We start from the raw sequence: 21,023 nt of genomic DNA on the forward strand, positions 1-21,023 counted from the left end.
TGAACAAACCGCAGTCCTAGGCCCTCCTCTCCTTGCTTTGTTCCGTCTGCTCCTCGCTGATGGGCGTCCTGCTCAGCCGGCCTGGAGCCCTTCCAGCGCCCTCCCGCCGCCCGCCCTCCCTCTGCCATCCCCGGGCTGGAGCACTCCCGCGTGTCTGACAGCTGACCTCCTCCTGTGTTTCCTTCAAAACCCAGCACAAGTATTTCTCCCGGAGTGCAGACTTTCCTGGCTTCCCCTAACGGTTAATTGCTTCTTTTTAAAATCTCCTTAAGTACTTTGCACGCACTCGAATTATAACCTTTATTTCACTGTATTGTAATTATTTTCTTTCGTGTCTTCCCTCCCCACTTGATGGTATACCTCTCAGGGGGACTTAATAAAACTGTGATTAAGTGAAATCTCATAGTTGGAGATAAGGTTTAAAATGTAAAAGCTCTGCATAAGGAAGTTTATTAATTTCAGTTCTGTTCAAAAAACTGAATGCGTACTGTGCTTCGGCCTCTCGCGGGTACCTGGCAAGGGCAGCCTGCCCTGCCCTGTCCGTGCCCTTGAGGAAACCCTCCAGCTTGGGGACCACTTTCAGGGGGCAGCTGGAGCACAGAGCAAACCACAAGCCACCCTTTCACCCCTCTGTGCCCTCGCCATCTGCAGGGTTAAGTGAGTTTCTTGGCACGTCTTTCAGGAATGTATTGGCCTTTGTCTACCTCTCTAGACATAAAATCTGCCAACAGTTTGGTGCTTGGATTGTAGTTCCCTACACACGCGGTGCTGTTGCCAGTGCACATGTTTCCGTCCTCCTGCGATGCCCTTCTCAGCTGAGTGCCTTCTCTTCCTACTCTCTTAGCATTTGATACACACCTCTGTCCGTATGTTGAAATAATACTCATTTTTTGTGAACCCAGCACACAGTCGGTTCTCTGTTAAGTGCTGAGTTGAATCAAATCCTGACCCAGTGATTCTCAAACTCTTCTGCCTGTGCCTATGCCCATGGAGTAGGTGGGCACATTCTCCTGGGGAATCAGGATACTGAGGAGGGGAGAGGCAGGGTCTGGTTGGAACGTCCCTCTAACTGCCACTGTGATTCTAATTTGTGTTCTGCTCTCAGATTGAGCGTTGTTGAGCTACTGTAGACCAGGCAGTGTGCTAGGTGCTTTTAATATCATGGACACAACACTCTTCCCTGGTAGTTATTACCACCCCCATTTTAAGGATGAGAAAACCGAGGTCAAGGGATTTGCGCACAGCTGCATAGCTGGTTTAAATGGCAGAGGGATACAAGGCCCAAAGGCTCTGGGTATTTCTTGAAGGCGGGCATGGTCTTAGTCATACTGAGCCCCAGCACCTGACCCAGAGCCTGGTGTCAGAAGGTCTCAGTACATGAGGGCTGAACTGAACTGAATTGCGCTTGGCCACAATTCTCTGTCATTTAGCTACAAAATACCGTTTGGGAACTTCACTAAGTTAAATAACCAACAGTTTTGTTCAGTATGTATTGAATGAGAGCCCTGTTTTAATTGATCTTTTATCTATTCAAAACCTTGTCAAAGTCTAATTTAAGAGTCACCTGCTTCCTGTGTCATGTGTTTGCTTATAATTTCCCTTTCTAGATCTGCCACTTTTGTCCTCTTCTCCCTTCTTCGTGCACCACCCTGGCAGTGGGCAGAGCCTTTCCCTTGTTCTCCTTGAGCAGGACACTCTGCTCCCAGCAAGGGCTCCCCGAGCAGGTAGGTTTAGAAGCCCGTCTCTGGCCTTGTGTCCATGTCAAACGAGCACTATAAACCAGCTCGGCCCCCACCCTGTGGGGGTAGATTCCCAGCCAAGTTCATGAGCTTGTTCAACTGAGCCATGAAAATGGTTCCCCTTAGCTGGGCTCCATGCCCCATTGGCGAGAGTGGTGCGCAGCCACGTGTGCCCAGGAAACCCAGCGAGAGAAGCAGCATGACCACTGGCCTCTATTCCCTTAGAGTTTTCACATCCCCAGGCTTGCTTTTCCATTTCCTTTACTATCACCCTCCTCCCCTCCATTCTGAAACCCACTGTGGAAACCTCATGTCCGTTATGAGGACAGCTTTATAACAGAATCATTTCTTTATTTCATTATTTTATTTTATCTTCACAATAGATGCAAGGGCCTAATTCTACCATCTGGCCATTCCTTCCTGATTTTACCCGTCCCTCCTTTGTTCTTCCCCCCTCCGGTCTCCTTTTGGGTCAATGAAGTATGTGTCCGTATTCCATTTTATCTCCTCTACTGGCTTTTTAGCTACAACTCTGTTTTGTTTTATTTACATGGTTGCTGAAAATATTATCTTCAGTTTTTTCACAGTCCATCTTGAATTAATAAGACCTCATGTGAAATATAGTCTTACAACACTGTGTTTCCATTTGCTCCTCTCCTCTCCTCTGTGATAGTTATTATACATTTTACTTCTACATATATTACAGACCCAGAAAGGCATTGTCATTTTTACTTTAAACAGTGTATTTTGAAGAAACAAAAAAATGAAATAGTGTTTTATATCTACTCCCTGTATTTACCTTTTTTGGCGTTCTTCCTTGTTTGTTGTAGATCTGTGTTCCTGTCTGGTATCATTTCCCTTTGGCCTGAAGAACTCCTTTTAAGATGTCTTATTGTGCAGCTCCACTGGTGATAAATTCTTTCAGATTTTGTTTATCTGAACATGTCTTTATTTTGCCTTCTAATTGTGTTTCTCTTGTTTAAGATGTGTTGAGATTCTTGGGTCTATGGATGGTATTTTTCATCACATTTGGAAATCATTACTTTTTGAAATACTTCTGCCCTAATTTCTCTTTGCTTTCCTCCTGAAACTTCAAGTATACATAGGTTAGACTGGTTAATATTCTTCCCACATGGAACTGAAGCTCTGCTCTTTTTCTCAGCCCTTTTTTCTCTATGTGCTTTAATTTGGTTACTTTCTAACATTCTCTCCTCAAGGTCACTGATACTTTCTTTTGCAGTGTCTAATAGCTGTTAAGCCTATTCTGTGAATTATTTCAGTTACTGTATATTTTTGAGTTCTATAGTTCCTATTGGTTGCATTTTATAGTTTCTGCTCTTTGATAAGATCGTCCACCTATTCATTCCTTATGTCCATCCCTTCCCTTTAAATTCTTCAACATATTTTTGTTATTTTAAAGCCCTCGTCTCCTAATTCCATCTCTATCATTGGGACTCTTTCTACTGACTGCTTTGTTTCCTCCTTGTTATATGTCATAAATTTTTTATTACATGCCAAAACTAGGGATTTTACTGTCTTCCATTCAAGAGTGTTGAATTTGTCCTGGCAGGCAGCTGTTATGCTGGGTCAGCTTGATAACTGCGGAACATTGGCCTTTGGAGTCCTAACAGTGCGTCCAGTGCAGCCCCTCTCCAGGGCCAGGTGTGGCCTTTCCTGGATCTCTGTGGAATGTCCAGAGTGGTCATTAGGTTCTCAGCACTGTGGCCACTGAAAACATCAATGTGTCCCCTGCTGTGTGACCCCTGGAGTCTGTTCGGGACACAGCCCCCCAGCACCTACTGTCTCCAAGGCCTGAGCACATCCTGCATGCATGCAGCTTCATCTGCAGCCAGAGACTATGGTGGCCCAGTGTGCATTTCTGCTCTGCGCAGCCTCCTCTTCTCTCGTGTGCGGCCCCGCTAACCTCAGCCCTGTCGGCCACTCACTTGCTCTGCCTCCTTTTCCTCCTGCCTTGGTTTGGGTCCTACTTCCCTGCGCTGTGGTTTGGAAAACCCCCAGGCAGGAGGCCAGAGTAAATGTGAATTTCACTTCTGTTTTTCTTCTCTCAAGGTTCCCATCCCTGCACCATGTGTAGTCCAGAGCCTGAAAACAGTTGTTCCATATATTTTGTCCAGTTTTATTGTTGTTTATGGTTGGAGGGTAAGTCTGATATCCTTTACCTCTGTCATGGCTATGCCACAGTTACTCTGTAGTTAGAAAGACATTATTGCTCTACTTACGGTCAAGGGACCTCAGGCTCAGAACCCATCAACACCTTGCTCAAGATCACGTCAGAACCAGCTGCGTGAGGGGCGCAGATTGGAACCCAGGACCTCTGGTTCAAGAGCAGGGCTCTCACCGTCGCTTCCCCTTTTTGCTTTTCCACCTTGTTCCTCTTCAAACAGCATATATAGCCATCCCTTGTCTACCTTCGTATCTTCAGTTCCATCATATTTCCTCTTGTCTGTGGAATATGTGAAGTATTCATGTACTTCACATTGCTCTACCTTGGCTGGACAACTCTGTATTTTAAATACTCACCTCCCCTTCCTGTTTCTATTTATGTTAGGACACCTAGCCATATTTCTTATTTATTCTCTATTTTCTTAGCATCGAGCATTGTACTTATTACACAGACATCTTTTTATGAATGCTGACTGATCCAAAAAAGAAAGGAGTTGCATTTCGTTCATCATTTCCCCCCTTCCCCCCCGCATGCCATTGAAAACAGGTGCTGGAGGAGGCGCAGGTGGGCAGCGAAGTGCACAGGACTCAGGGAGGCCCCCGCGCCGGCCGCTTCTTTACCAGCAGCTTGAACGCGCTTCTCATCGGGTATGAGTTGTTGGCTGGTGATTCACGCATTTCTTTATTCTTCTTGGCGTACTGGAATTAGCCCACTGCCTTTTCTTTCTCTACCTTTCTTTTCCTGGAAACAATTTCGTAAAGATCCCTATTATCCATTTTAATCAAGCTGCTAAAATCTACCCACTTCATTTTATCATTGCTCTTTATTCCTTATGTTTCTAGTACACCCTAGAATTTTGTATCCAATTTCTTTACTTTTGCTGTATCTTTCTCTTTTTTCCTTATTTCCTTCTCTGTACAAACTGCACTAGAAACCTCAGTGTGGTACTTTCAATTTCATCATTTCTATTCCAATTCATCTTGGACTCTTGTTTATTGCTCCTACTTGAGTAACTCTGGTTTTTCTCTTTCAAACCTTTGATTTCAGGGCCACTCTCCTTGAGCACTTCCTCCTATCATTTTCTAACATGCCCACCACTGCCCGCCTGGGAAGTTCAGAGGCCTGCCCTTCCCTTGATCTCTTCTCTTTTGTTTTTAATCTATTCTTATTCTATCAGAAATTTACCCCCTTCTTTATACCTCTGCCAAACTTCTATTTTTTGAGAAGTGAATTTTGGCTATTACCTTCGTAAATGAAAATGGGAGCATCATTCATGATACATGTCACAACCACTATTCCTTTTTGTACAGAAATAATGTCAGCACTCCTGGCTCAGTTTCCCTTTGGTAACCACGCGGCCGGCTGTTGGCGTGCATGTTAAGTGAACACCTTTCAGTCCTGTGCTCTTACAACCTGGGGTATTTGGCTTGTTGGGGCACTTACCTTAGACCTCCCTTTTTTTCTCAAGAATCAGTGGTTATCTTCTTTTCCTCCCCCCACCCATACCCTTCTTGTGGTTAGGAAGTGAGTCATATTTTTATATATGGCTTTTCTTTTTCAAATTTCTTTTAGGGGTTCTACGGATTTTTTCTGGGGAGGATATATGTATCCATGAAGTAGATAGTTTTGCTTCTACAGTTCATAAACATCATTATGTATTATCAGATCCAGATCTCATAAATCTTTGGGAAGTTCCAAATATAAGCTATAAATAAAAGCCTCACTCTTAAAATCTTCTGGTAAGGAAACCCACAGATCCGTTTCTTCTCCATGTTCCTGGAGACTAATCCAGACCACCGCTTTCACAAATCTATGTCGAGTTTACCTTTCCATAGAGTCCTTTATGAGCTGTAGGGAAACTGGAAGTTCCGTGGCCGTGGTCCTCACCTGGCCCTGGTCTGCTTGCCCACTGTGCCGGGCAGTGGGGCAGTGCTCGCAGGCGCAGGCTTGCACACGTGTGGGCAATGGGCTATCACTGACTCTCTATATAAAGAGCTCCGCCCAGGGCTCCGGGGCTGCCGTGGCAAAGAGTGAGGAGGCAGAGGTGGAGGCAGAGACCTGGAGAAGGGCTTGCTGCATGCAGATTGCCCAGGAGGCAGATGTGATGCCAGCACTTACCACCACTGTGAGAGTAAAGCTCCAAAACATTCCCCTGTCATTTTCCATTGTCACCGAATCCAGAGTGAACTTGCCTGGGGCTGAACACCTCAGGCAACACAGTGTAATTTCATGCTTCTACTTTGAATTATTCTCTATTCTCTTCTTGTGGATTTAATTAGTCTTTGAAGGCTTCTTTTAAGTTTCTTTTCCTTTGCCTCCTAGTTTCTGCCCATTCCTTCAGGACTTGGGATCCATCCACGGAGCTGGCCACGCTCTTCTCTTTCACTTTTAATAGCGCTTCCTCCTCTATTTCCTTTGTTCACTTACTAGAGCTTTCCCCTGGGGTAAGTCTTATCCACTTAGGTCCTCTTCTCAGTAGAAGCTCGTAGGTACCTTCTCCAGCATCTGCCTTCTTTCTTTTCCTTTCCTTTTTTTCCCACCACCAGTGGAAATCCATTTCCTTTATTTTCCCCGTTTCTCCCTAAAGCTCTACTAACTTCCTCTCCCTTCTGGCTCCAGGTAGCTTCCTTGAATCCATTAGAACAGATGTTACCGGCTCACCTTTCAGTTTGCACCCTTGAAGCCAGCCCAGCTGGCCAGGCTACATGTTTTTGTGACTTGTTCTGGGCAGTCCGTCTCTCTTTCCTCCAGCAAAGACAGCATACCAGGCAGTTACAGTTCTATTCGGTTTTATTTTCCCTGCCTGAGTGTTTGATTTCACATTACACTCAAATGATTTCTTGAGCTTCATCTTTTGCACGTCTTTAACCTATAAAAAAGTGTAGGGAAACACGTGAGGCTTAAACAGTTCAATTTCACTCTTCCTGATCTAAACCCCATAATGGTCAACCATTATTGGCCCTACCAAGAGGGTCACGACCTCATCACATCTCATTAATAACTTAATTGTAATGTATTTAAGAGCAAGGTCTTTAGATTTGACCTGCACAGTGGAATCACCAAGAAGTTTCTGTAGTATCCTGATCCCTTTTTCCTGATAAAGTCTCTAAAATAAATTTATCTGGTGATCTGAACTTACTTCACACTTCTTACTCATTTCTAGGAAGGTGTGCAAATCTGTTCTTTGGGTGCACCCATAATGCATTGAAAATCGCATCCTCTATCACAGGTCTCAGACCACAGGGTACTTCAGAAGGTACTGCATGATTGCTGTTACCAGTCTGGACAGCATAAGAGAACCTCTTACTATGTCCAGTTCCTTATGTTATTTGGATGAAAGCTGAGACTTAGACATACATGGTTATATGCCATACATACATCTATCTAGTGTATAAGGTTATACAAATAGTTCTATGCCACCATTTCTGATTCAGAATTTTCCTAAATTTGGGAACTTCATCGTTTTCAGTTTTCAGACCCGTGGATTGGGACTCCTTTGTTTACATAGATGGCTGGTTTTCTGGACAGCAGGCCTGGTGACTGCCTGATCGGTAAAGTAGGAGACTTCAGCATCTGAGACCCTACCGGGTCTTCTATGTGATTGCCTCAGTGAATGTTGGTAAGCGCCCTCAGAGCACTGTGGGCGGGTGCTTAGGCTCTGATCGTAAGATGCCGCTGTTAGAGAGCAAAGATTCCTGGAGGTTCTTATCAGATAATTTCTTGGGGAGGGCCCTGCTCATGCCGCTGCCCTTGGAGTCCTGAACATGGATTCCCATTCTGGCTCTTCTGCTTGATAGCTGAATGATCGATAGCCTTTGCGCCGTGGTGTCCTCATCTGTAAACATGAGTATAATGGTACCTCCTTCAGTAGACTGTTCTCATAACTCAGTGAGGGCTTGGAAGGGTGTCATCATTACAAATGTCTATGTAAATGGTAGTAATTTATGCCTCTTTGTATTCCTTCCTCTTGCCTTAACCTCCTTGGTGGAGGGTGGTGGGCATGCCTGGCACCCAGCACATACAATAGACAGTGATAAAGAATGATTATGAAAATAAAGGACTGAAAAAAAAAAAAAAAAAAAAAAAAAGAAAATAAAGGACTGAGAGAAGTCTGCCCCGAGGTAGAGAGGGCAGCTGGGACACAAGGATGAGAACTGTGTGTAGAGAAGTGGAGGAGTGTACAGGTCAAGTGAGGGAGCTGCCTCCACCTTCTTGTGGAGCGTGGGGTGCCAGCAGTAGGTTTATTGCAGAAGGTAGAGAGGGAATAGGTTATACAGCTTTTTGATTGCAGTGCTTCGTTTTGGAGGGGCTGGGACAATATTAAGACAATGACGAGTGTTAGGTGCCAAAACAGTAGACATGTGATTGTGGCAGGCATTGGCAAGACTCACTGAAGGCAAACTGGCCCCAGTCACCTCCTCTGCTAAGGGCGACCCTAGTTTTCCCCTCCGGTTTTGCCCATACTCACTCTAGTCGCCTCACTTGGGGATGGGGGTCAGTCTGAATGCCAAGTGATGGGTTAAACTGGTGAGCCAAAGGGACGTGGATGTCAGCCGGGGAGCTGGGTCACACTCCGGGGCTCTGCAGTGGGGTCCCCATCGTAGCCCCTCGCCCTCTGCGGTCTGCATGGAGCGCTGGCCATCAGAGGCATGCGCTCGAAGGCGCTGGGGTTGCCTCTGAGCCCTGTAACCTCGGGTATGTTCCCAACCTCTCTCTGAGTCTCAGTTCCCTACTATTATCTACTATTACTGGTGATGTCACTTACACAACATTATGTCTAATGTTGCTGTTTATTTTTTTGTGTGATGCTTAAGTAATGACCAAAGTACTTGGTCACATTTAAAGTTTCACACAAATTGTTCCTGTAATATTTGTATGTGGAACTTTATTATTTTAAAGTTCAACCATATTTTATGTAACAGATAAGGAAAGTATAATGTAAAGAGGTTAAATGAGTGTTAAGGTAATTAGGGGCAGAGAGAGGAACAGAACCCAGGCTCCTGTCTCCAGGAAGGGCATCGAGGGAGCACGGAGGACTGTGTGAGCGTCTCTGGACAGGTGAGCAGGTTCTGAACGCAGAGGACAGCAACACTGGCCGTCAGGAGTTCTTTGTGTGTGTCAGGCATCGGGAGAGGAGAGAACACTGAATGAAGACCTTTGTAAGTGAGTTGCCGCTGGGCCCTATTCCCAGAATGCCCGCCTAACTGAAACTGCCCACGAGCAGTCCATCCATAAATCTCTAGGTACATTTAATAAAGGAGTTTGCGTGGACGATAGGGAAATGAAGGCAGGAGGAGGTGAGTTTCTCACCAGTGAGGTGGGACTCCTGGGGAGGGAGTCTGGGGAGCTGGGTGAGGGGAGCCGCAGCAGGAGGCGGGCTCCTGGCTCCAGCCTTAGTGCCCCCTGGCCAGCCTGCTGGCCGGAGCCGCCCTCTGTGTTCAGGGGACAGACAGATTCACCCAGGTCAGCCACCATCTTTAGCATGTTTTAAACACAAGGCACCTCTTTTCAGGGCTTCGGGATGGCTGCTTCCTACATCCTTTAGTAAGGTTTTCCCTGGAAAGTGATGGACGGAGACAGGGACACTCGGGAAAGAGGGAGAGGAGCTGGTGAAGTCCCTCACAGTTTGGTGTGTTTTGTAGACATACAGAAGTTTGGTGCCTCTGCAGCTTCTAGCACGTACCCCCGCTCCCCCCTTCCACCCGCCTGCATTGCCTGTGGGTATTTTTGGGCTTGTAGTCAGCCAGCCCCTGCCCCTCCCTCCTGCCCACCTAGGGTTCCCCAGCTCAGCCTCAGGAAGTCTGTGACTTCCTCAGGGGAGCACAGGTCATTCTGACGTCTGAGCAGATTGTTCTGATTCCTGCCTTCTCCTTGAGTTCCAAAGGACGCAGCGCCGTGGTGACTGGAGCTGGCCTCCTCCATCATAGGGGAGCTGAACTGTGAGTTTTCAGGATTTTTGTGATCCAGTGGATATCAGACTGACAACTTGAAATTGGCCAAGGTGGGTGTTCTATGGGACTGGCAAATGTTACAAAGCAGAGCCTTTTTTTCTAGATAGTAAACTCTTGCCAGCATACTATAAGCTAAGGAGAAAACAGGGTTCAGTATAGTCCTTCAGAGTGGCTTCTACTCGAGTCCCCATAGGCCCCCAGAGCTTCCTGAGAAGGTCCACTGACCTAAAACCCTAATTCACAGTATCCACCTGCTTTGGGGGTTGGGTACCGTGGGGGAGAGCGGCTGAGGGAACCAGTACTGAGCACGGCTCTGGGCTGGGCCCGGCCTGCGTCTGCTCTTGGCCACCAGTGCCCTGGCGTGACTGGAGGGAACTGCTCTGGAGCAGAGTGGCCACGTTCTGTCAAGGGATGGCGGGAACAGGCCTGGGGCTCCAAGCCTGCTTGGAAGTCCTGTGCCAGGGCTCTTCCCTTCCTTGTCTTTGGATGGCAATCACACGAGACCCAGATGTCAGACTGTTGCTAATTTTCTAACAAAGGCATCTGCTGTTTGGCAGGTACCCAGGTATCTGACTGCGTGACTTTGAACCCACCTTGACCTTCTTGGTATCATCTGGAGGCCCTTGTACATGGGCTCTGCTTTTTTCTTACAAAAAAAAAACCTTTCTCTCCTTATCCTCCTTCTCCAACTAACTAAAACAAGTTACAAGAAAACAAAAATGAAGAAACCATACAACATCAACAAAACCCATATCAAATCCCCCCTTTTAAAGAAAAAAACCCCAAACATTCTCACCAGTCACCCCGGGGGAAGCTGACTTTCTGTCTTCCATAAAATGATAGAAACATGCTGTTGAGAAAGCACTTAACACATGAACATGTATCCTCCCACAACTTCATCTGCACGAAAATAGACACTTCCTCTGCCTCCATTTCTGGTTTTCCTGCCCAGAATTCATTGTCATTTGGTGACATCAGAACTCAGGGTTGCTTTAAGGATGGCTGCTGGTGAGGGCAGCAGGGTGTGCCAGTACCGAAATGTCCCAGGAGCAGGGCAGGCTGGGAGCTGAGCTGGGATGTGGGAAGGCAGGACAAATGGCAAACGGCTTGCTCTCCGAGTTCACCAGGTTGAGTTCCTATGCTTGCATTTCTGTTAGGGTCCAGACAGGGCAGTCACCCTGCTCCAGGTCATCCCATGAGTGGGTGTAGAAACGGGACAGAGATGGAGTATGTCCCGTCCAGAGCTGTGGCAGGTGGCAGGGCTTGGACCAGACTGCTCTGCTTGCAGTAGAGGCACATGGTGCTCAGGGAATGGGGGCAGCTGAAACATGGCCTTGCAGGGGAAAGAGTACAGCATGAGATTTAAATATGTGGATTCCCTGCTACCCTGTCAGTCGTGTGTTAGGAGGGGCTTGGACTAGATCAGGGATTGACAAACAGTGGCTAAATCCAGCCTGCTGCCCGTTTTTGTACAGCAGGTTAAATAAGAGTTTACATTTTTAAAGGATTGAAAAAGAAATTTTAGAAAATGACATCTTCCTGACATGTGAAAATTCTATGAAATTCAAATGTTGGTGTCCATAAAGCTTTATCAGAATACAGCTGATTCCATTCTTTCACACTTTGTCTGAGGCTGCTCTTGGGCTCCATGGCTGAGTTGAATGGTCGTGACAGAGACCACACGTGGTCTGCAAAGTCAAAAGTATTTTCTCTCTGGTCCGTTACAGAAAGTTTGCCAGTCCCTGGATGGAGTGGCTCTGGAAAGTCCTCGTAGCTTTCACATTCTAGATAGATTATGGCACTCGCCTCTGGGGTCTTCCCACCTCCCCTTTCAGCATCAGTTCTCCTTGTGAATTTGCTGTCTGTTCCTGCCTCTAGCTCTTGAGGATGGATCAGGCCAGAGGGGTGGGGAGCTTAAAGCCCTGTGCTCTCATGGAAGGTGCCTCAGTAGGGGGACAGGAAGAATGGAGGAAGGTGCCTCTAGACCTGGAACAGAAAACTGTTTCTCAGTCATTATAATCACATTTGGATTCACCAAGACTTGAGCCAGCATACTGTAGTTGCCTTCAGGTCCTGAGAAGCTCAGGCTTATGGCAGAATTTCTAGGAGGCTCAAGACAAGGAGCAGCCTCCGTGAAGGGTCCTGAACAGAGGAGACTCTCAGGAGGAGAAAGGCCATTTCCTCCTGAGGTCACTCTTCTGCTCTTTGCCTCCGTGTGTTGGAGCAGATCTGGAGACCCAAGTGTGGGAAGGTCTGTTCCCGCAGCCTGGAGAGGGCCCGTGCAGGGAGAGGGGTCCTGCTGGCCAACTCCTCCCAGCCCCAGGGCACCAGGGCCCAACTCAGACCCCAGCCTTCCTCTGTGATTGCCCCTGTCCCTTACCCATTGACTGTTTACTGCTGGACAAGCAGCTTCATCTGGGGCTGTTTCTGTAACCATGAAAGCTAAGCAGCTGTGAAAATGATCTCAGCCACAGCTTGTGGGCAGCTGGTACCATGCTACTGTCAGCATCCACGGTCCATGGAAAATAAAAAGGAGCTTTTGAGAACCTATGGCATGTAGGATACAGGGCTAGAGGGGAGGTGCAAGTGTGTGTCAAGGGCACCAGGCTCTGTCTCCACCCCAAAAGCAGTGGCCAGTCCCAAGCGCGCAGATTTTAGAGCTGTTTGGACCAGTTTCCTACTCAGCCGGGAATCTCCTCTCCACCTCACCTTTTAAGCAATGTGGAGTCTTAGTACTTCCCCCTCAAAAAGAGCTCCTCTCTCTTTGATGACTGCTGTCATATTCCCCTCAACTCCCCCAGCCCCTCAGAACATGCCTGGGCTTCTCCAGGCTGAATATGTCACTTGCCATTATTTCTAGACCCTCCATTCTGTTCCTTTGGGGGATACCTTCCAAGAGGTATCTTGATGTAGTAGGAGGAACACAAGGTTTGCCAGGGGTTTGAATCCTGGCTCTTTAGCTGTGTGACTTTGGGGAAATTACTTCTACTCTCTGAGTCTCAGTTTCCTCAGCTATAAAAGGAATATAATTACTTTATAGCATAATTGTGATGACTAAATGAGATAAATGTGTGTTATATGTCTGGCACAAAGTTAGTCCTCAAAAATATTATTTAATCCCACCCCTGCAACCAATTGCTTTCCTTTCATGTAGCTTCCAGGAGTTACACAATATTCCAGAAATGGCCTGAACAGTGCAGAGTACAGTGGGACCATTCATTGCATCCTTACTTAGGAGAGCAGTCGTCTTCTCATGCAGCTTCATGTGACCTTACCTTGTGTTGTTCTTTGGGGCATTCACACTATTGACAGAGCAATACTGGGTTGGGAGTCAAGACATCTGGTTCTTTTACAGTTCTTTCACTCATTTTCCCAATAAGTGTTTATTGAACTCCCACTATGTACATGCACTGGGGGCACACCCTAGGGTGGGCACAGGTGCTATACAGTCAAATGTGTAATAATGGGCCAGGGAGGGACAGAAACAATAAATAAAGACAAAACAAACAAATCAAGTTGGATAAGGGATTGAAGGAGTTCTGATGCTAGCGGTGTAGGCTTGATAGAGCAAAGAGATGGATTCAGCTCTGCTGTTTCCAAGCAGCGCTCAGAAAAGCCCCAGGAATTTGGGAAGGTGCCTGAGTGGTCTTCAGAAAGTGGGTGAGGGATGATTTGTGGGGGGTTGACTTGTCTTTGCTGTCCTCCTACATAGAGCAGTGCCTTTTAAAAATTTCTTTACTTGGCCTCTGTGTGAAATTCTGATTGCTGAGAATGTTGAAAATGTTCTGTTTAAGAGAAGCTGGGTATCCTCTATACTGGGTTGTCACTGGACTTTCTTCTAGTTCAAAGACTGAGGACTGCTAGAATATTTTCATATGAACTGTTGCTAAACTAGGTCTCCTCATTATTCTAGTGCATAGTGGTACTATGAATTTAGCATTTGTATTTATTAGCATGCATTTTTATCTTCTTAGTTTTGGTCTATTGATATAGTAGTTCGAGATAATTTTGCAACATTAGTTCTCATACCCTACATATTAGTGATGCTCCCCAGCTTTGGCTTTTCTGCAAATCTGTTTTTTATCTTTTATATCTTCATCTAGGATGTTTATAAAAATGTTTTTTATGATGGGGCCCAAGGCAGAAAACTTTAGTTCTGTAATGGAGACTACCAAGTTGATCTAACCACGGTCAATAGCCTTTGAATTTTATATGTTCAAATGGCTATAGACCCATCTAAGTATCATAGCACCCAGCCAATATTTTCTTCTTATCTCCATGCCATCTCATTTTCCATACTTATTTAATTATCTGTCAATGTCTAGGATCAATGCTGGGGAAATAAGATGAATGAGGCACCGGGAATTCACAGCGAGTAGGCAAGATGGAAATACAAACCAATTACCCTAGCAGTGGTGAGAGCTAAAGGTCAGTGTGAAGCAGGACGCTGGGAGGAAGTCCTCGGCTCTGCCTGCCAATGTCAGGGAGATTTTCTCAGTCAAGAAGACATCAGGGATGTTTATTCAAAGGGGACCATAAAGAATGTCCAGAGTCATATGAAATCTAGCTGAGTGGCACTGATGGCATTCTTCTGATGCAGGTACTCAATACGTGTTTCTTAAATTTAGTTTTAAAAAAGGGGAGGAGGCATTGACCAGGTCAGGGAGCAAATGAAATCAAGTTGGAGAGGATGGAGGTGCTCGCTGAGGGCCTGGGGCGCTGGGCTAGGCAGGAGCAGGGAGCTTGGAGAGGAGAGACAACTGGTGGTAGGAAGGTGTGGCCGGGCCTGCTGTTCAACAAGAGACTTTGACAGGCAGAGTGAGGCAACAGTGCTTTGCTTCTGTTGGTGTCCTCCGGGGCTGATGAGGGTGTTACCAGGATTGCAAGGAGGAATATAGGTTTGAGTTCATTGGCAGAACTGCAAGAAACTTGGTGGAATATATTTCCCCCACAATCTTTTCCCTTCCAGTTTTGACACTGATTTCAGATTTCCATTGCTAACTTCTGAATTAGGAGAAGATGACTTCTAGGTATGTGCTACGAGTAGCAGGAGACAGTGATGATTTCCATTCTCCCCAAGGACTGCTTGCACCATGAGGTGCCCTCCTTACTTTGACCTGGCTGGATCCTTTCTAAACATTTAGGTTCACTTTCGAAGTAGAAGCGCGTATTCGCCTGTCACACAGTTCTGTTGGGGTGACTGGCTCACTGCAGTTTGCCAGGGACTTTCCCAGTTTCTGCCTCCTGTGTACCCCTGTAGTTCCAGGCAAACCGGGACTATTCTTCATCCTAGGTGTGCATGAGGTGCTGGGAGTGCTGGGTGTATGCACACAGCATTCTAAGCAGTGTTAGGTAGGAAATGCAATTGCTGGAACAAAGTGTAGTTCTTAAGTCTTATCTGCCCAGGCTGAGAGAGGTGCGTGGGGCCTGGAGGCAGCAAGGAGGGGCCCAGGGAAGCTTTGTGTGGTGTTGTCCCGTGGCGGTCACCTCAGAGCAGAAAGTACATGGCAGAGGAGGGGAACCGCCGGCAACGTTCTGCGCATGGGTTGCAGTCAGTCTGGCCAGATCTCAGCAGGGCTGAGCCAAGCCTCCCTGACTTTACTGTCCTGAGCGCTTAATTAATTAATGGAGAAATCCAAGAAGACACAGCTTCTCCTTCGCAGAAGCTCCGGGGGCACTGCCCTTCCCCAGGGTGCCCCTTATCCCTGCAGGACGCTGACTGCTGCAGGAAGCAGGGGAACCAAACGGCTAGAGCAACGGCCCCTGGGGACAAGGCTGGGCCAATAAAACCTTACCGCTGCGGCTATCCTAGAGTGGTGGGCAAAGGGCATGTGGGAGGTGTTCACTTCCGCCTCCCCTGCACACATGCTCACTCACTGGGGTGGGAAGCAGGATGGTTGGATTACGCCTGCCTTCCCTTCCTGTATGAAGCATAAGAAAGTCTCTGGCAAATCTAAGCCTCAGTTTATTGCTCAGGCCAAATCCAGCAGTCCCCTCACGCCTCTCTCCCAAGAAAGGTTAAATAGTTCCCACATGGTACAAGAAAGGGTTATTGAAAACTGCAGGTTTTTTTCTTCCTTAACTTCAGCACTTCTGGTAAATTTCTGATCCAGCATCTACTGGTTAACCACTGATACAGGAAATGACATTTAACGTTTTTATCACACAGCCAGAAATGGAAGAACAAGGCAAGTCTGTGTTTAGGGAAGATGGATGGTTGCCCACCATCTTCATCTTAAAGGCACACCACCTCTTTTCTGATGGCTTCGGGATTCGGGGGCTCATTCTACGCCCCGCGCCTGCCAGCCTCACTGTCAGCAGTGGAGCAGGAAGGGCGGAACACTCAGGGCCTTCCTGCGCAGAATGGGAATCCAAATGTAGTCGGCTCTTGAGGTGATTCTCAGCAGCAGTGGGTTCCCCTTTGCCAGGAGCCGTTGCCTGTGGGGGCAGGCGGGCCAGAAGTGAGTGTGGATGCCCTGGTCACTGCATGTGGGCGCCACGAACCACAGCAACAGCCTGGGGGCCACCTAGTCGGCATAAGACTTTGGACAGAGCCCCTGCCTGTCGCTAGGCGGGGAATAGTGCGCAGAGGGTCATTAACCCGCTCTGAGACGATCAGCAAAGCAGGACTGTTGAGCACGGCAAACAACAGGGAGAGAAATTAAATTCAGCTTCACTTGCAGTTTCCCCTGGTCACTGGGTTCTTCTCCGTTTCTTGTTGCCCTTTAGGATGAGGGCTTTTCAGTGCAGCTGCCAAGTGGATTCCTCATAAGCACAATAGTCTGCGCTCATATCGTCGAGTGGTAAATAGTCTGGATTCATCTTGACATGCTCATGGTCCAGAGCTGCTGAGTGCTACAGCCAGCCAGGTATGAACCTAGGTCTGCGTGTTGCCAAAGCCGTCCTGCCCTCTAACATCTGGTAGTAAGTACAGCCTTGGGCCCCACCTCCTCGCTCAGCCTCTGTCACACCCGCTGGCCTGAGGTTTCTCACCATGGCACCCAGCAGAGTGGATGGGCCAGATCAGTCAGTGCCTTGTGGGCGTAGATGTCTATCTCCCCTTGCTAACAAGGGCCCCAGATTCTCTGATATAATTCCACAGGCCCCTTCCTTCTCTTAATGGGAATTCACATGTGCCCGTTTTAAGAGAAGAGTCCCTCAGATGCAAAATCATCCTCTGCAGTCTTCCTGCACAGATTCCTACCTATAAATGCATCTCCATACACACGAGGAAATAGGGTGGGAGAGTCGGGGGACCCCTGCTCTAGGAGGCAGTAAGTTTAGGGCCTAGGTCTCTGCCTTCCACTATGAAGCTGATGGTGCTTGGCAAGTCACCTACTGATTTCTGTTCCGCATTGTTCTAGAGTGGGTTGAGGAGAGGGCCCCTCACAGACTTTTGGAACCTCCGTTTATCCACCTGTGTACTTGCTCTGAAGAGATAATGAGACCTCAAGAGATCTGAAAAGTAAATTTGTCCTTCCAAATTTGCTCTCCTGTCTCTGTAGGGAAATACGTTGCTGTTTGACATTAAAGCCTTCCTACTAAGAGTTGTGTATGGGTGTTTCACCCCCAGTGGCTGTACCCACAACTCCAGCTGTGTGATTTTGTATCAGAATGAACTGTATAGATAGATGGATTTCCACCTATGCTCACTTAGGGGCAGATATGAGCCCTTCCCATGGCAAGGTTCTTCTCTAAGACCCGTCTCTTCTTCTCCCTGCCCGCTGTGCAGAGCTTTCACCTAGCAGACTATCGCGTTCGCTCCTTGTGGCGGTGACGACAGCGATACGTACACAGACCTGGTTCACTTCAGTTCTTTATTGTTGCTCGGAAGGTCAGGAGAAAGTGAGTGAGAAGAAGCAACAGCCGGAGAGAGCGAGTGAGAGGAAGAATGAGAGGAGAGAGACTCTCCTTCTCTTTCCTGCTTATGCCTAGGAAGCTGGCCTACGGTGATCAAGATCATGCGTGACCTTTAAGCTGATTGGTAGCATGCCTTCTGCATGAGTTGAGCACGAGCGCGGAAGCATGGGGCAAGCCTATAGGAGCAACTTCCTTATGCTAATGCCACCAAACCAGGAAGGGTGGCGCCCAGGAAGCGGACGCCATCTTAGGGCATTGGTCAGCTACAGTGGAAGGGCGGTGTTCAGCCATAGTGGGACTCAGCCTTGGCTGTAGGCCGGCCCCTACAGCAGACCAAAGTGGAGAGATCAAAACTTGAGCAGGTAACAAAAACTGGGTGGTATTTCCAGCGCAGGGCACTGGGCAGCCAAGACTAATCCTGTATGTTCTCTGAGCTCAGTGAATTATGGTCTTCTCAGTGTTGCCCATTTCTGGTCACATCCTAGAATTATTTGGGAGAATACAAAACACTCATGTCCAGACCCACCTCAAGAGGTTCTTGTTTAATTAACATTTTGTATTTTTTTTAAGGTCCCTAGGTGATTCTGATGTGCAGAGTAGAGAACCACTGGTCTAGATGGAGATGCAGATAAGCTAAACAAAGACCAAAAACTACAACACATTATTATGTGCTGACTGGGGCAAATACAATTGCTATGGGAGCTCACAGCTGGAGCCACTTATCTAGCCTAGAAAGAGTTGGGGAGGTTTTTGTGAAGTAAGAGAAATCACAGCTGAGATTTTAAGATTAGGAATAACCAAGTTAATCAGGACTGAGAGGTCTGGGGGTGAGTAGAGGTGCGAGTAAGAGGATTGCAGGGAAAAGCAGGAAACATTCTCTCTGAGTCCAGTAGTGAGAAAGAGCAGGGTGCTCATGGGGGACTGCAAGTAGTTCAGCAGAGCTGGAAAATGCCCAGTGGGAAGCCGTTGACAAAGCCAGAGATGTGACCACTGGCCCGTTCATCAGGGGTATTGAGGGCAGTAATATTAGGAACTTTGGACTTTGTCCTGAGGGTGAAAGGGAGTTAATGAAGTGGAGAGACTTTGATCAGTTTTGCGGAATGAGAACCAGATAGGAAGGGAGCCAGACAGAGTAGGGAGGAAGTTAGACCATGCCTCAGTGGAGGCTTCCTGAGCTACATCAGTGGTTTCGGGGATAGCAAGAGGTAGGTGGATTTGAGACATATCAGAACACAGAATCAATTTGATTTGGAGAGTAAAGAGAGACAAAGTCAAGAATAGTTTCCAGAATTTTGTCACAGGAAATGATGTGGATGGTGGTGGTGTCCTCTGTGCTGGCAATGCAAATGAGTAGGGTGGCCTGCTGACTGCACACACCGAGTCCTAGAAGCTAGCCAGGACTGGGTGGGCCTCTGCAGGGGCTACTCAAGACCGCACAGGTGGCTCAGAGCTCCCGGGAGCACGAGAGGAGAGTTTGTATCTTAGTGAAATGAGGGCATTTATTGCATTCTTTGCAGCTTGCAGGTCTGTTCAGATCCTGGCATACCCTCTCCTTTTCACCCCTCCGCACCCGTGTCACACTCAAGATGCTTCTTTCCCTAACTAGATCAACCCCAGATACTGATGGAATCGCAAAGGCAAACAATAATTAATGTTCATTTTTTTGTAACCTATTAACCTAATCTCCATTTTACTACTGTAAGTAAAACTGTCTAACTCTCATATACCCACACATTAAATCTTTTAATGACACAAACCTGAAAATATCCTTTATGTTCTGCTGACAGTTCAGGTCCCTATATGCTCTCTATAGACTCTATGCCTTCCCTGCCCCAGAGCCTCATCCCCTGTAAAGACTCCCACTCATTTCCTAGCCTACATAGTTATGTGTCTCCACTCCCTACAGCCCATTGAAGCCAAGTTCAAAGATCACTGCTCTCTTTTTTGTGGGCTCCTAGTCAGCTCAGGCTGCTATAATAAATATAACAAATCACCATAGACTGGGTAGCTTACCCAACGAACATGATCTCCCATGGTTCTGGAGGCGAGAAGTCCAAGATCAGGGTGCCAGCATGGTCGGGTTCTGAGGACCCTCTTCCAAACTGCCAGCTTCTCACTGTGCCCTTACATGGCAGGAAGAGCGTGAGGGAGCTCTCTGGAGTTTAGTTTATAAGGGCGCTAATCCCTTTCGTAAAGGCTCCACCCTTGTAACCCAGTCACCTCCCATAGGCCCCCACGTCCTGATTCCATCCCAGTGGGGGTTAGGACTTCAACATAAGTCTTTGGGGTGGCACAGCATTCTGTCCTCTGCGTGGGCCGTCCTTCATTGTATGGAGGCTATTCCCTCCCTCCTGGTACCACTCCTTCTGATTCTTTGTCTTCTCATCTCCCTCCCTGTGCCTCTGCCATCCACTTTTCTTGCCTTCTGGAGGCTTCTATGCTGCCTTACCTGCCTTCTTGTTATTCTCAAAACATATTAAGAGGAGGGGCAGAAGATGGCGGCGTGAGTAGAGCAGCGGAAATCTCCTCCCAAAACAACATATATCTATGAAAATATAACAAAGACAACCCTTCCTAGAATAAAGACCAGAGGACACAGGACAATATCCAGACCACATCCGCACCTGAGAGAACCCAGCGCCTCGCGAAGGGGGTAAGATACAAGCCCCGGCCCCACGGGAGCCGAGCGCCCCTCCCCCCAGCTCCCGGCGGGAGAAGAGCAGGCAGAGCGGGAGGGAGACGGAGCCCAGGGCTGCCGAACACCCAGCCCCAGCCATCCGGGCCGGAGTGCAGGGCCCCCGATACTGGGAAAACAGGGCAGCAAGAACAGTGAGCAGGCACTGGAGGCTGGGCGACAGAGGACATAAGAAAAGCGCGCGACCATTTTTTTTTTTTTTTGCTTTTTTGCTGCTTTGTTTTGGCGAGCGCTTTTTGGAAGTCTTAAAGGGACAGGGACCCCAATACTAGGGAAACAGGGCAGAAAGACCGGTGAGCAGAGGCCTGAGGCTGGCACCGGAGAATAAAGAAAAACGAAAGACCACCTTTTTTTTTAATTAAAAAAAATTTTTTTTCTTGTTTTTTTTTTGGTCGTTGTTTTGTTTTGGCGGGTGCTTTTTGGAAGTATTAAAGGGGCAGGGCGGGTCACTTAATCCAGAGGTAGGGAATCCGGGATATCTGGGCACCCTAACCCCTGGGCTGCAGGGAGCAGGGAGGCCCCTTACGGAGATAAATAGCCTCCCAGCAGCTCCTGCTCCAACGCGACTCCACCATTTTGGAGTAGCTGCCCGA

General features: G+C 47.6%; 1 long non-coding RNA gene across 1 annotated transcript; it reads left to right on the forward strand.

Annotated features, from left to right (window-relative positions):
• The first annotated feature begins 16,030 nt into the window (after nucleotides 1-16,030).
• Nucleotides 16,031-19,201, forward strand: LOC130680629 (uncharacterized). The gene is made up of 3 exons (XR_008993664.1): nucleotides 16,031-16,744; nucleotides 17,240-17,340; nucleotides 17,608-19,201. It is a non-coding gene; the product is annotated as an uncharacterized LOC130680629 (long non-coding RNA).
• Nucleotides 19,202-21,023: the final 1,822 nt, after the last annotated feature.

This window comes from Manis pentadactyla, chromosome 14 (assembly GCF_030020395.1).
Source record: "Manis pentadactyla isolate mManPen7 chromosome 14, mManPen7.hap1, whole genome shotgun sequence".
Classification (NCBI taxonomy): Eukaryota; Metazoa; Chordata; class Mammalia; order Pholidota; family Manidae; genus Manis; species Manis pentadactyla.